We start from the raw sequence: 13054 nt of genomic DNA, 5'->3' as shown, positions 1-13054 counted from the left end.
CCCTCTTGGTGAAGAACCTTTTCCTGATATCCATCCTGAACCACCCCTGTCGCAGCCTCAGGCTGTTCCCTTGGGTCCTATTGCTGGTCGCCAGAGAGAAGAGATCAGCGCCTGCCCCTCCTCGCCCCTCGTGAGGAAGCTGTAGACCACGATGAGGTCTCCCCTCAGTCTCCTCCAGGCTGAACAAACCAAGTGGCTTCAGCCACTCCTCCTACATCTTCCCCTCCAGACTCTTCACCATTTTTGTTGCCCTCCTTTGGACACTCTGACAGTTTTATATCTTTCTTATAGTGTGGTGCCCAAAACCACGTGCAGTACTTGAGGTGAGGCCACACCAGCGCAGAGCAGTGTGGGACTTCCCTTGCCCGACTAGCGAAGCTGTGCTTGATGCAACCCAGGATACGGTTGGCCCTCCTGGCTGCCAGGGCACACAGCTGTCTCATATTCAGCTTGCTATCAACTAAAACCCCCACCCAGATCCCCCTCTGCAGGGCCGCTCCCCAGCATCTTGTCCCTCAGTCTGTACATATAACCAGGGTTGCCCCTTCCCAGGTGCAGAATCCGGCACTTGCTCTTATTAAACTACATATTTTTGGTGATTGTCCAGCTCTCCGATTTGTCTAGATCTCTCTGCAAGGCCTCACCACCCTCGATGGACTCAACAGCTCCACTCAGTTTGGTATTGTCCACAAACTTGCTCAGAAAACCTTCAAGTCCTACATCCAAATCATTTATGAAAATATTGAAGAGGACTTGTCCTAAACTGGAGCCCTGGGGAACCCCGCTAGTGACAGGTCACCATCCTGATGTAAGCCCATTTACAAGAACCCTTTGGGTCCAACCCGTCAGCCAATTGTTCACCCATCTTATGCTTTTATCTAATGGTATTGTGGTCATTTTGTCCAGAATGATACTGTGAGAGACAAGGATACTGTGTATAATTAAGGACAGGGAACTGCTTCAGAGAGTCCAGTGCAGAGCCACAAGGATGATTAACGGAGTGGAGCATCTCCCTCACGAGGAAAGGCTGGGGGAGTTGGGTCTCTCTGGCTTGAAGAAAACTGAGGGGTGACCTCATTAATGTGTATAAATATGGAAAGGGTGAGCGTCAGGAGGACAGAGCCAGGCTCTTCTCGGTGACACCCAATGATAGGACAAGGGGCAGTGGGTGCAAGCTGGAACACAGGAGGTTCTGCTTAAATATGAGACAAAACTTCTTCACAGTGAAGGTGACAGAACACCAGAACGGGCTGCCCAGGGGGGTTGTGGGGTCTCCTTCTCTGCAGACATTCAAAACCCACCTGGACGCATTCCTGTGTGACCTGATCTAGGTGTTTCTGCTTTGGAAGGGGGATTGGACTAGATGACCGTTCAAGGTCCCTTCCAATCCCTAACATTCTGTGATTCTGTGATAATTCCTCATATGATATTTACACTCAGAAGCCTCCCTGAAATTGATGCTATATTTGTGTAACCAGCAGGTTCTGCATTGTGCAGATGGCCTGCCAGGGTGAGGTTGGGGAAGCTCATCAGGGCTTTTGGGGCTGGGTGTGAACTAAATATCCTGCAAGCCAAAGCCTTCTCTCGGAAGCCCTCATTTGTGAGATGGGATTTGCTTGGGGTGTTCCAGTAGCCAGGCTGACTCCTGGGGAAGTGCAAAGGCAGATTTAGAGCTGGTGGCAGCTGGGCCACCAATTTTCCCATCAGTGGCTCTGGCCCGGGGGCGGGACTTCCTCACGTGGTTCTACTTTACCAAATCAGTGCCAGAGCATTTACAATAATTTACAGGCCAATTTAATTTTTTTTTTTATTTTTTTTATTTTTAATAGGGAAAAAAATAAATCTTTAGTTGTAAAGCAAAATAAAAACACTGCCATCTTTTATTCCAGTTATTATATAGTAGCTGGCATTCTTTAGACAAAGCTTAAAATAACCATGAACATACCAGTGAAAATAAATGGGTGAGTCATGTTTGTTAATGCAGGATTAGAACAATTGCTCTTGGTTCTCTGACTTTGTAATATTGCATACTCTCAAGTAGATGCAAGGTTTTGGCAGCTCAGTGAAGTGAAAATTTGGGATCCATCAATTCCAGGTACTCCTGAGCAGGACCTGTTCAAGAAGGTTTTAAGTCATTTTGGTTTTGTTTATTTGTAATGTTCCCTTGTTCCTAATGTTCCAAGCAAATGACCTTGTTGTGATGGTCCTGTGCTGCTGGACATGGCTTACCAGCTTGATGTTTACCAGAGTCAACTCTCTGCGACCAAAGCGATGGGGATTTGTGACCAGCAGGAATGATGCTGCACTACAAGTTGCACTCATAGAGTTTTTGGCATGGTTTAAGGAGAAATCAGTGAATGTGAAGCAGCTCTGATTTCCGGGGCATGAAGACTCTGAACCTTGCTGGTGCTGTGGAAGGAGTTACCTCTCTGGCTGCCTGAGCGTGACTGTCCACACAGCAGAGCCAGCTTAGTGCTCGTGTGTCTGCACCCCCTGCTTCATTTCACAGCCTGCCCCGTTAGCATAAGCTGTGAACAGCAGTGACTGAAGTTGGGCAGTGCCATACAGTAGCTGGGGAGGTGAGAGACGGAGCTGCCAGATGTGTGTCAGGGCAGAGAGCTGTTGCAGGCAGCAGCATGCTGGCCTTTTGTGAAAGGGCAGATCCAGGCAATCAGAGAGGATTTGGAGAGAGCCAGTGTAGCTTATTTAGGAGACACAAAGTAAAAGGCTCAAGCAAGCAACCGGTCAAAGACCTTTTCTGAAGGACCTGTGGGGAGACGTGCAACCGAGTCTCAGCTGAACCGTAACCCACATCATCGATCCGTATTCAGGTACAGCTGTGACTTCCCCAGGAACATCCTGAGACCCCATCTGTGAGGGTCTGGAGAGCTGGGTGTGGGCTCTGCCTTGGGGTAGGTTACAGTGCTCCTGGGCTTGGACCTCAGCATCATCACCTGCTCAGCATCCCCTGGGAACTGTCAAACTGGCAATACGGCGTACAAATTGTGTTGCTTCCCCCCAGTCTTCATCTTACATTCATGATACCTACCTCCTTCTACAGGGGGGTTTCTGTGTCTTCTTCTTTTCAAGGTTTTAAACATCTCAGTCCAAATATAGATCAGCAAGAGGTATTGCTTATACTTCCAGATAAGAAAACAAAAACAAAAACAAAAAACACAAAAACAAACAGCCCACCAGGGATGGGTAGCACTACCTGGTGCAGCAAAATTGCTTCTGTGTTCCTAGCATGATGCTCTTTCTTAAATATTGTACCTATGAGTCTTTAGCTTGTGCTGTTCAGAAAAAATGCAGGCTGAGAACTATCACCTTGTGAGGACAAGTGGAAAAAAAGACTGAAAAATAATCTCAAAGTGCTGCTACGGGTTGCTGACAGAAAGCATTAGTGTTCAGTCCCTGGGATAGAGCTTGGCTTCCTTAGAGAAGTAAGTAGTGATGCATATTAATTGAGGAGGAATACATTTCTGTTATTTATTAAGGAGAGTAGTGCTTTTTTTGTATGAATATTTAATGAAACAGCCCTCTTCCCCCAGTTTAATTTCTCCTCGTTTCAGCCATGTTCAAGAGCATTCCTGGGCAGAAGGATCCAAAAGCATTGCTGTGTCATCCCAAAACCCAGTCCTGGGTTGTGATCTTCCCTCTCTCAGGAGTTTAACGTTTTCCTCTGTGGCTCCATCATTCTTCTGGTTTTTATTGCGGGTGCATGAAGGATCAGAGTACCCTGGGGTGAGCGCTGCCCGTCCTGCTCCCAAGCGGCAGCTGCGCTGTCTGTAAACACTGCTCATGCCCCGTGAGGCTGTCCGAGTTTCTTTACCACTGTAGAGATGGAAAATGAGTTTGAAATCCTGTTCACAGCCCGTGTAGCAGATGGAGCAGGATGTTGACACTAAAGCCAGTAACAGAGTGGGTCGAGGTGGCTTTCTGTAAGAAGTTTCAGCTGTCATTGTGTGTCCCCCAGAACAGGTCTGCTAGCTGCCTCCTTGGTGCCGGAGGAGATCTGAAACCAGAATTCCCTCAGACACTTTCAGCAGAAATGCCTAGAGAAATGACTCCTCTCCTCCTACCTCCAGACTTTGTTTCTATTCCTTTGGAGTTCTGGCAGTGCTTCTGGAGCTTCTGGAGGAAGCTGCAAGAAAAGTCAGGGCAGCCCCAGTTGGCTGGAGGCATAGCTGTACATCTTGGAATAACAAAGTGGCCTTTCTAATGTCCTGGCCCTAGCAGAGGCAGAGGAAACTTGTCACAGCGGCTCTGACTGCCTGGCCACAGCCACCTGCACCATTTCTGCTTGGGATTTGGGGCACACCGGGCTGCTTCGTGTTAATGCCACCACCTCGAGTTGGACCTGTGGCCTACAGGGTGAGCATCTTCTTCTTCTGTTTCCCTTTGGCTCCAAAACAAAAAGGAAGAAATTAGAGGCTGTCATTAGGCCTGTTCTCCTGCTTCCTTGACAATGTGTTAATTGCTTGCCTGGCTGGCGGGTCTGCTGTGCGGCTTTCTGTAGAAGACTGCAGGGGCTTTTTTGTTCCTATTCCTCTTAAAAAGGAGGAATAAATATCTGCAAGGCGCCTTGTGTTCTTCCCCATCCCTCCTGAGGTCAGTGAAATACAGCGTCTGTCAGACTTGTGCTCTGGATGCTGTAATGCAAACTGCTGAGCCATTTGCACCCCTTCTATATGCACTGCTTCGGGGAGGACAGGAGACAAACTTCCCCTTTGCCAGGGTTAAGGATGCATTCTTCTCCCTCCCCAGATCTGGGGCAGTTTGGATCCCTTTGCAGGATTCCCACTTTCCCCCTCTCTTAACCTCTGCAAATAATCAGGAGCTGACACCTTGCAGCGAGCAACATCTTGCAAAAGAGGAATTTAAACTCTGCTGAATGGCTCTCACGGCAGCGAGCTCCTGTGATCATATCCCTCTGCCGACATGGCAGCTCAGAAGTTGCCAGAGCTGTCACCTGCCTACATGGGGCTGCATGCTTGCTTTGGGTCACTGTCACACACAACAAGCAAGGTTAGTACAGGTGACAGCCTTGTCACCCCCTAATAAATCATGCACCAGTGTGGTATTGATCATGCTTTAAATTCACTGAAGGCAATAGATGAGTCATTTCTCTATTTATTTTTTTATTTTTTTCCCAATAGAGAAAATGGTCTTGTTTTGGGTCTATGGCCAGTGGGTGGCCATGTGCGACCTGCACCGGGCCGGCAGAGCCCTGCTTTGGCCGTTGGCACCTCTGATGGGGTTTGCCACCACAGAAGAGCAGCCTCCAACTCCTTTCCAAACATCTTCTTTCTACTTCACATGGTTTGGCTGGATCATAACCCCCAGAGGTGAGGGCAGACTGATAACGCTTTAAGAGGTGGGAGTGTGCAGGGATGCTCTGTGTGTCTCTTCATTCCTTTGTGTTTACACTTGGGTTTAATTTCTTTCTCCTGACCCCTTTCTGAGTGGTGAAAATACTTGCCATTTACTCCTGACATTGGTTTTGGGGGCAGATTCCCATAAAGCCTGGTATTCTCTAAAATCCAGGGAATATGGAGAAGCTGTTCTGAGCTCAGAGCTTCTCCAGTGCATTGACCTCTTTGGGGTTTGCAAACTGGGTCACTGTATGACTAAATCTCAGGAGGACCGTGAGTTGGAAGGCTGAGATCACACTCATATCCCACAGAAACCATCAGCACTTTTCTGGCAGAGCCTGCAGGACAGGCAATACACTTTGGTCCCATTTATAGCAGTCTGGCAGTGAAAACCCTATGCCAGGAAGCAGGGGTAGGACTCCAGGACTTTTCCCCAGCCAAGGGCATTGAAATTCATCTCTGCCAAGGATGGAGAAGCTTACCCTATGTAACGGCACACAGGCAAATGAGATGATGTGATTTCCTGGATGGTTCTTTCATTCAAAGACCTACCGGCACTATAGACTTCCATAGAGCATGCTTGTATGGTTGTTACTAAAAGGTTGACATCTGTGAGTGTATAAAGGGATGGAAGCCACCAGCTCCCAGACTATAGATGTGTCCATATGCTGGATGCGAGTTTGGGGATGGATCCTATGTAATCTTTGCACCAGGGTTTACACCAGCCTGCTGCTGGCCACAGAGTAGCCGTGCAGAGGGTGGCTCTGCTCCATGCCCCACCAGAGTGGTGTGTCCCCATGGCTTGTGTACAGCAATGACAAAGTCCTCAGGGGGAGGAGATGCATTGTGGTATCGTAGCTCACACATCAACCTGCTTGGTGGTCATTGACTGGTCTTGCTAGCACTGGCCGTGGGACACAGAGAGCCCCCTCATCTGTCTGCGCCCCTGCGAGCGTGCACAGGGAAGGGTTTCACAGAGGAAATAGAGCAGAAGAAATTGAGCATAGCATGTGTTCCTTCTAAAGATAGCATGCTGGGGCTTGCATCAAGGATCCTGCCACACTCAGCATCCACAACAACTCCATTGCCCTCCCTCCGTGACGGCTCCTAGCGAGCTGGAAGGATGCCAGACCTGGCTTGCCTGGGACTTCTCTGCCCTGCTGCAGTGGACTAGAAAATGTATACATGGAGCATGAAAGTGCAGGCTTCAGTGGCATCTCATGCAGGTGTGGTTTGGGTCTGTAGCTTGCATGGTGCTGTGACATCCCTATCCAGCTGTGTCACCTGCGTCCCAGCCGACACACAGCCACTGCCAGGGGAGAGCAGCCTAGCCCTGTGTTATGGCCTTGGCACTGGCTGGTGGCCTCCCTGAAATCAGCTGCAAGGCTACCATAATATGTCCCCAAGGTACTCTTCTGGGAACAGCTGTATTTCCCCACCCGAGCCCTGTTTTCCCTTGCCACCTGGGGTATTGGTGTCGTGCTGGGATTCCAAGCATGCAGGGAACCCCATGGAGGCTGGCCGCAGGCACTGGGGGGCTACTAGAGCAGATGGAGGATCTGGGCCTGGGATTTCTGTGGGATTGCTTAGTGCATTAGATCTTGCTTGCCTGGAGGCCCTCCATCTGGCATACTGAGCCTGGGCTTGCTGGGCTGTTGCTGCTGAGAGGGGACATGGCAAAGGGCATGGGAGCTGGGAACTGGGAGAGGCATTTGGCTTCAACATCTGTCTCAAGCTCTCCATGCACTTTGAGTTGTTCAGTGCAGCCCTGCACCATGCGTGCTGCAGCCCTTTGCCAAAATCAGAGTATCGTAGGGTCTCTTCCTGGTGTTCATCACCCTATTTTGCATTGAAGTAAGTAGGGACTGGATTTTGGGGGGAGCTAGCTGCGATTCATGGCATCTCTCTGCAAGGTGCTGTGTAAACACATGAAGGGAAGGATGGGAGCATGGTCTGACCCACTACTTGCAATTAAAGGGAAGAAAGCATCATCTCATAGGTCTTCTTCCTACAGCCTCCATGTGCCCCTGTACATCGCTGCCCTCTCCAAACAGCTGGGTCAGTCCCTGCTGCAGCGCAGGATTAGGCAGACAGCTTGGCAGCGCTCAAGGAACCAGAAAGAGAGAGGAGCAGACAGACGGTGTACCTGGGAAAAATCATGTCAAGTCATGTTAAAGCAAGAGAATAGGTTCCTGGAGGCTTGAAACGAAAGCGCGATCTGGGGCTTGAAATGCATCCAGCAGTGCTTGCAGTGGAGATTTGCGTTCATGGTCTAGCCACGGTTGCACTGGACAGTGTCACCCTTGTTTCACTTCAAGAGCCTCAGTGTTGGGATGGGGAACGAGCATCCCTTGCCGCAGCCTTCCTTAGGGGAGAGCACAGGTTGGGCTACAGCAGAGATCAGGGTGTTGTGGGGAGCCAGGGCCATCCTTGGTGCCTGGTCTGTAGGCCAGGTGCCTGCCTTCCCGCTCAGTAGCTGCAGTGCTGCCACAGGGCTACTGAGCACTGCTGGTGTTCCCCACTGAAGTGTGCCATGAAGATCTGGGGAAGCATCTCATTGTTCGCACCTGTAGTGCAGCCCCACCTGAACATATTTCCAGTGGGCTTCAAGTCCAATCCAAGCTAAAATGAATCCCTATGACCCAATTTTCTTGTTCTATGAGAATCACATAGTTGAGCACTGAATGCACAACCAGGCCCTAAGAGACCCTGAAACCTTCTCTCAGTTGCTTCCATCTACCACAAATTCTCCTCCAGGCTCAGTTTTTGGTTGATTTCTAGATTTTAGTGTTTATCATCGCCTGTTCTCCCAGCCTCTCCCTGTCTGGATCTGAATACCTGCACCTCCACTTTTTGTGTGTTTTTTTATGGTTGATTGTTTTCCGACTCCAGGCAAGGTTCAATAAAACTGCGTTTACCAGAGATTAGCTCAGCTAATACCATAAATGTGCTTTTACTTCATTATCAGACACGGCATATAGGGCTTTCACCTTAGCTGTACTGGGTCTGCCAGAGGGTTTGTGGATCCCACTGCAAATGAAAGGGTGGGATGCTGGGGAGACAAGCTTTTCCTTGTTTTTAGGATTATTTTGATCAGGATAAGGAAAGTAGTGGAGCTCCCTGCCTGTCTCCAAGGCTCAATGTCCCCTTTTTTACTTTCCTGCCTTCCCAAACACCAGTCAGTGCAAGTTTAATAGAAGAATTAATATTAAAAATAAACACAACCATGTTTAACAGAGCCAGCTTAACCATGACTGGGCTGTAGTCCCAGGATGGTTTTGAAGAAGGATTTTTAAGTTTCCTGCAACAACATGTGCTGCAGCTCTAGCACTGTGGGGTTATTGTCTGCTTATTTTTGCTTCTGCATTTATAACCTTCCCAAATGCCTGCAGACAAATAACTGCCTGACAGGAGGGAACTCAGCACAATGTACCTTCTCATGGCAGGGCTGATGGGACACCACCTGCCAACAGTGAGCTCAGCCCTGGGCTGAGTGTGAGTTGGGGTGGCAGAAAGACAAACAGGGGTGATGGAATAGGGATGGGCACCTTTGAGCCAGGCACTGAGATCTGCTCCTGCAGGTTTGGGTTGGTGATCCCCAGGATAGAAAGGTCTTAAGATGGTGGTCTCTGGGATAAAAAGGGTTTCAAGATGATGATCCTCAGGATAAGAGGGGTTGAAGATGCTGGTCTCCATGATGGAAGGAGTTGAAGATGGTGCTCCCCTGGACAGAAGGGGTTAAAGATGCAGCTGAACACCTGGCTGTGCTCTGATGAGGTGGCTGTCTCCACCTTCTCCCTGCTGCTGTGTTCACAGCACTGAAGGTTTGGAAAAAGAAAAACACCTCTCCAACAGTCGCGCAGCAGCACCTTAAAATAGAGGCGTGCTGGTGTGTCACACATCCCCCATCACATCTCACCTGGGGAGATGATGCTGGCCAGGCTCTTGGATTGGAAATAGATCCTGCTGCAGCCCCAGTGATGGAAATGGGGGGGATTCAATCATCCTTGGGCAAAGGCAACCAAAGTGAGCTGCTGTTCAGCTCCAACAGCTGCCTCTGTAGATGTGTGCTTCTCTGGGCTGGGAGGTGCCTGTGGTTCGGTGGCAGGGATGTTGAGGTCAGATCTGCTGCTCATTTCTGAGATGAAGCTGATGGAGGAAACCTTATGCCTCAATTTCCTATCTCTAAATAAGGTTAACACTTTTAACTGTAACTTTTTTGAATGAAAATGGTATTTCAGTAGGTCCGTGGGCAAGACCTCACACAGTGGGCAGCAGAGTCTGGTAGAGGACTTTTAGGTATGGAGTAAGAACAGATACACTCCACTCTTACTGTGGTGGGGGGTTACCAGCAGCAGCCTGCAGGAGAAGACATCATCCCATTGCATGCAGGGCTGCTGAAAGGTAAAGAGATGCCTCCTTACCATGATGGTGATGGGTGCAATGTTAAGTACTGCTGGTGATGCGGTGCTTTCCAAGCATGCTGCACTGTGGAAGGCTCTCCAGGAGTTATGGGCATGTCTCGTGGCAAGACGGGACCCATGGTGTGGAGGGAGAGCCTCTCCTTGGGGTGGGGTCCTTGGCAGGAGCTTGGGGCAGCCACTGCAGCCAGTTTGTGCCATTCAATGCTCTGTCTTCGTCCCAGTGACAGACTTGCTGCTGAGGACATGGTGGTGGGCTTGCTTGTCTGCTGCCCTTCATCATCCATCTCTTGCTAGAGGGTTGGCAAGAAGGTTTGTTAATCTGGAAAGAGGTAAATGGGCTTGGGTGGAGGCTCTGCCACAGTCAGGAAGCCCAATAAAAGATATATCATAGATGCTGGGGACAGACCTAAGGTTTGGTCTGGGGTCTCTGTGTTGGGGCTCTCCAGCTGAGTTGCTGAACTTTGCACAAAGGTTTTCTCTCCAAGCCAGTGCCTAGGTGTCTCAGGTTTGGGGAGCTGGAGAGCAGTGGGGCTGGCTATCAACAGCGCTAGCTTTGCTTCATCTTGACTTGCTGAATGGGTTTTGTAATCCATTTTCTAACAGCCTTGTGTTTGAATGGCCTCCTAAGGACTTGAATGCTGGAAGTGCCTATTCTCGGAGCATCCCAGGAAGAACAAAGACTCGTCATTCTCCAGCAGCTTCCTTTACAAAGTGACAAACAAGCTGCCTTCTCCCAGCTGTGACTCAAAAAATGAACAAAAACCAAGGTGCAAAAAACATTTTGTCCCAAATCTTCTCATTAATGATGTTGGTAGAATTGACAGGCTCTGAATGGATATTAAAGGGGGCTCTTAGGACCTGGAATGATGCAGCTGGTGACTTCCACAATACAAAATGAGCAGGCTGGCAGCAGGCTGGCTGTGGGGTTACCGATGAGAAATGAAAGATCATATCTGCTTCCTTCAGTGTTTCACTATCAGCTTCTGCAGATGGACACGTGGGGTTCAACCACCTCTAGATAGCACAGAGGTTAAACGGGCATTTCTCACAGAGAAGAGCATTCCTCAAATTACATTTATACCTAGGAAGGAACAAAGGCTTGTATCAGTTGAATATTTCTGTGGTAGGGAGATTTGCATCTGATTTTAATGTGTATGACTCTGGAAGATCCTGTTTGGGAGCTAGAGGTGGCTGGGGGAAGACTGGGTGAAATCAGTGATCTTTTCTGCCCTCTGCAAAACATCTCCATGCTTGTCATAGACAGGCACATGAGCAGAAACCTGGAGTCATTACGGGCTCTGCATGTCACCTTGGGAAGGGGACAGGGCTGGCGTGTGTGCACCAGGAGGTGTCTGACTGCGCGGCTGTGAGACCAAGCTGGTGTCTGGGTATCTTCACAGCCCCCCCCAGGGACAGACTGCCTGACTCTCAGCAGAGCTGTGTCCTGCAGCATTTGTATTCCAGCAGAGCTAATAACCCAGGGCAGAAGGCTTTCTGTATGGACTCATTATGCTTGGCTATTTTATGCTTCCTAAAAGTAAACCTTCCCATCCATGCAGTGATTACTAGAAATAGCCATTTTTCCCCTTATTTTCTCTACATATATGGTTGGGTCCATCTGAGATAAGAAGGCAACCCTGGGGATGTTCAGATCTTTGTCCCCATTGTCACCCCTGGGCGCCCACCTTGCGGACAGGGCTGGGAGCAAGTCCTGGTGCAGGTGGGGATGTGTCCGAGGACGTCCCCCAAACTCTTGGTATCCGTGAAAACAAGGAAAAAGAAAAGGGGGCATAGGAGATTGTGAGTGTGAAGCCAGGACTTTTAGCATGTCACTTGGTCTTTGACTGCGTGGATGAAAAATTCACAAACCTAATCCCTGGCTTTCCTAGACAGGGAGTATAGGAGAGCCTGTATAGCGGGAGGTCAGCCGAGTAGGATAAATGGAGCAATACAGAGATTATTAGGGAAAATGGAGAGTGGGGATTAACACAAGAACCAGAGAGGATTTAACCACTGCTGAGCTTGCTCTGCTTTGAAAATGCACAGGAGCACTTCCTGACAGGAGCTTTGCAGTGTCTTCATGGGATGTTTCAAAACAATAGGTCCAGCATCAAACAGAAGTGAAGGAGACAAAAAGAAATTAAATCAATGGCATCGATCAGCTACATTAGTTCTGTCTTTCCACCAACTGGACCCAGCTGGTGTAAAAAAACAGACAAGAAACAAACTCGACCTCAGACTGCTGTGGTTGAGGGCCATGTTGGCTCCAAGGCAATGCCAAGGGCCATGGCTGGCTTGAGGAGATAAAACCTTCTTCCTAAGCAAAATTGCATCTTTCATTCAAAATCTGCATTTCAAAAAGAATGAATACAAGGCTGGGCTAAGCTGTGTGCCCAGCGCTTTATAAATTAGCTTCAAGTGCTAAAACACTTGGCAGAGAGAGGCTCCTCCTCATCTCTTTTACTTTAAAATGATGGCCCATTTCCATGATATTCTGAGCTGCAGCCTTAAAATCTGCAATTCAGGGACTGTCCTCTGCTGTTGTTAGGGACCTCCTTAAGGGAGTGCCTGCAGTGTGTAGCTAAATAAGCTCAGCTGTGGAATAAAGACGGAATGGAAAACATACAGGAAGTTTTGCACTGAGATGAGGTGTAATGCTCTTCTCCGCAAATCAGGCTTGATTTGGGAATTACAGGGCAAAAAATTGGTTCTGTGTTGATCAGGGAGACACAAGGAGAAGCCTTCCTGCTGCCCTTTAAGTCTGTGTTTTGTCCTAACATCAAAGCAGATGTGGGGAAGCCCAGATCATGTTCTTAAGTTCTTTGTCAAATAAGAATGGATTTATTCTGTGCTTTGGGGACACAGCTTGGGGGAAGTTTCCCCAAAATAGCCAGACTTAAGCTATTGGTATTTTTGAGCAATAGTTGACCAGGAACAGGAATTTTTGGTAGTGTGAAGCTCTTTTTGGGTGCTTTAATAGCAAGTCAGCTTTTTAGAAGAGATCACTGCAGTGATGGCTGCTGAAATTTTCACCCCTCCTAGATTTCAGTATGACTTTTGCAGGATGCCCAAGGTACTGGCTCATACATTGCATGCCACAGCTGGGTCTCCAAACTGTGTCACCTCCCTGCATTGCTCCAGAGGGGTGACAGCTGGAAACCAGGTCAGCAAGATAGATCACATCGACTGTGCCGTGGTGGGGGTGGAAAGGTAGATTCTCCTTAGTAAAGTTTGTAATCATTGCACTTACAGGCT

This window comes from Cygnus olor, chromosome 24, assembly GCF_009769625.2.
Source record: "Cygnus olor isolate bCygOlo1 chromosome 24, bCygOlo1.pri.v2, whole genome shotgun sequence".
NCBI classification, from domain to species: Eukaryota; Metazoa; Chordata; class Aves; order Anseriformes; family Anatidae; genus Cygnus; species Cygnus olor.
The sequence above is the reverse complement of the archived record's forward strand: the minus strand, read 5'-3'. Positions refer to the sequence as shown.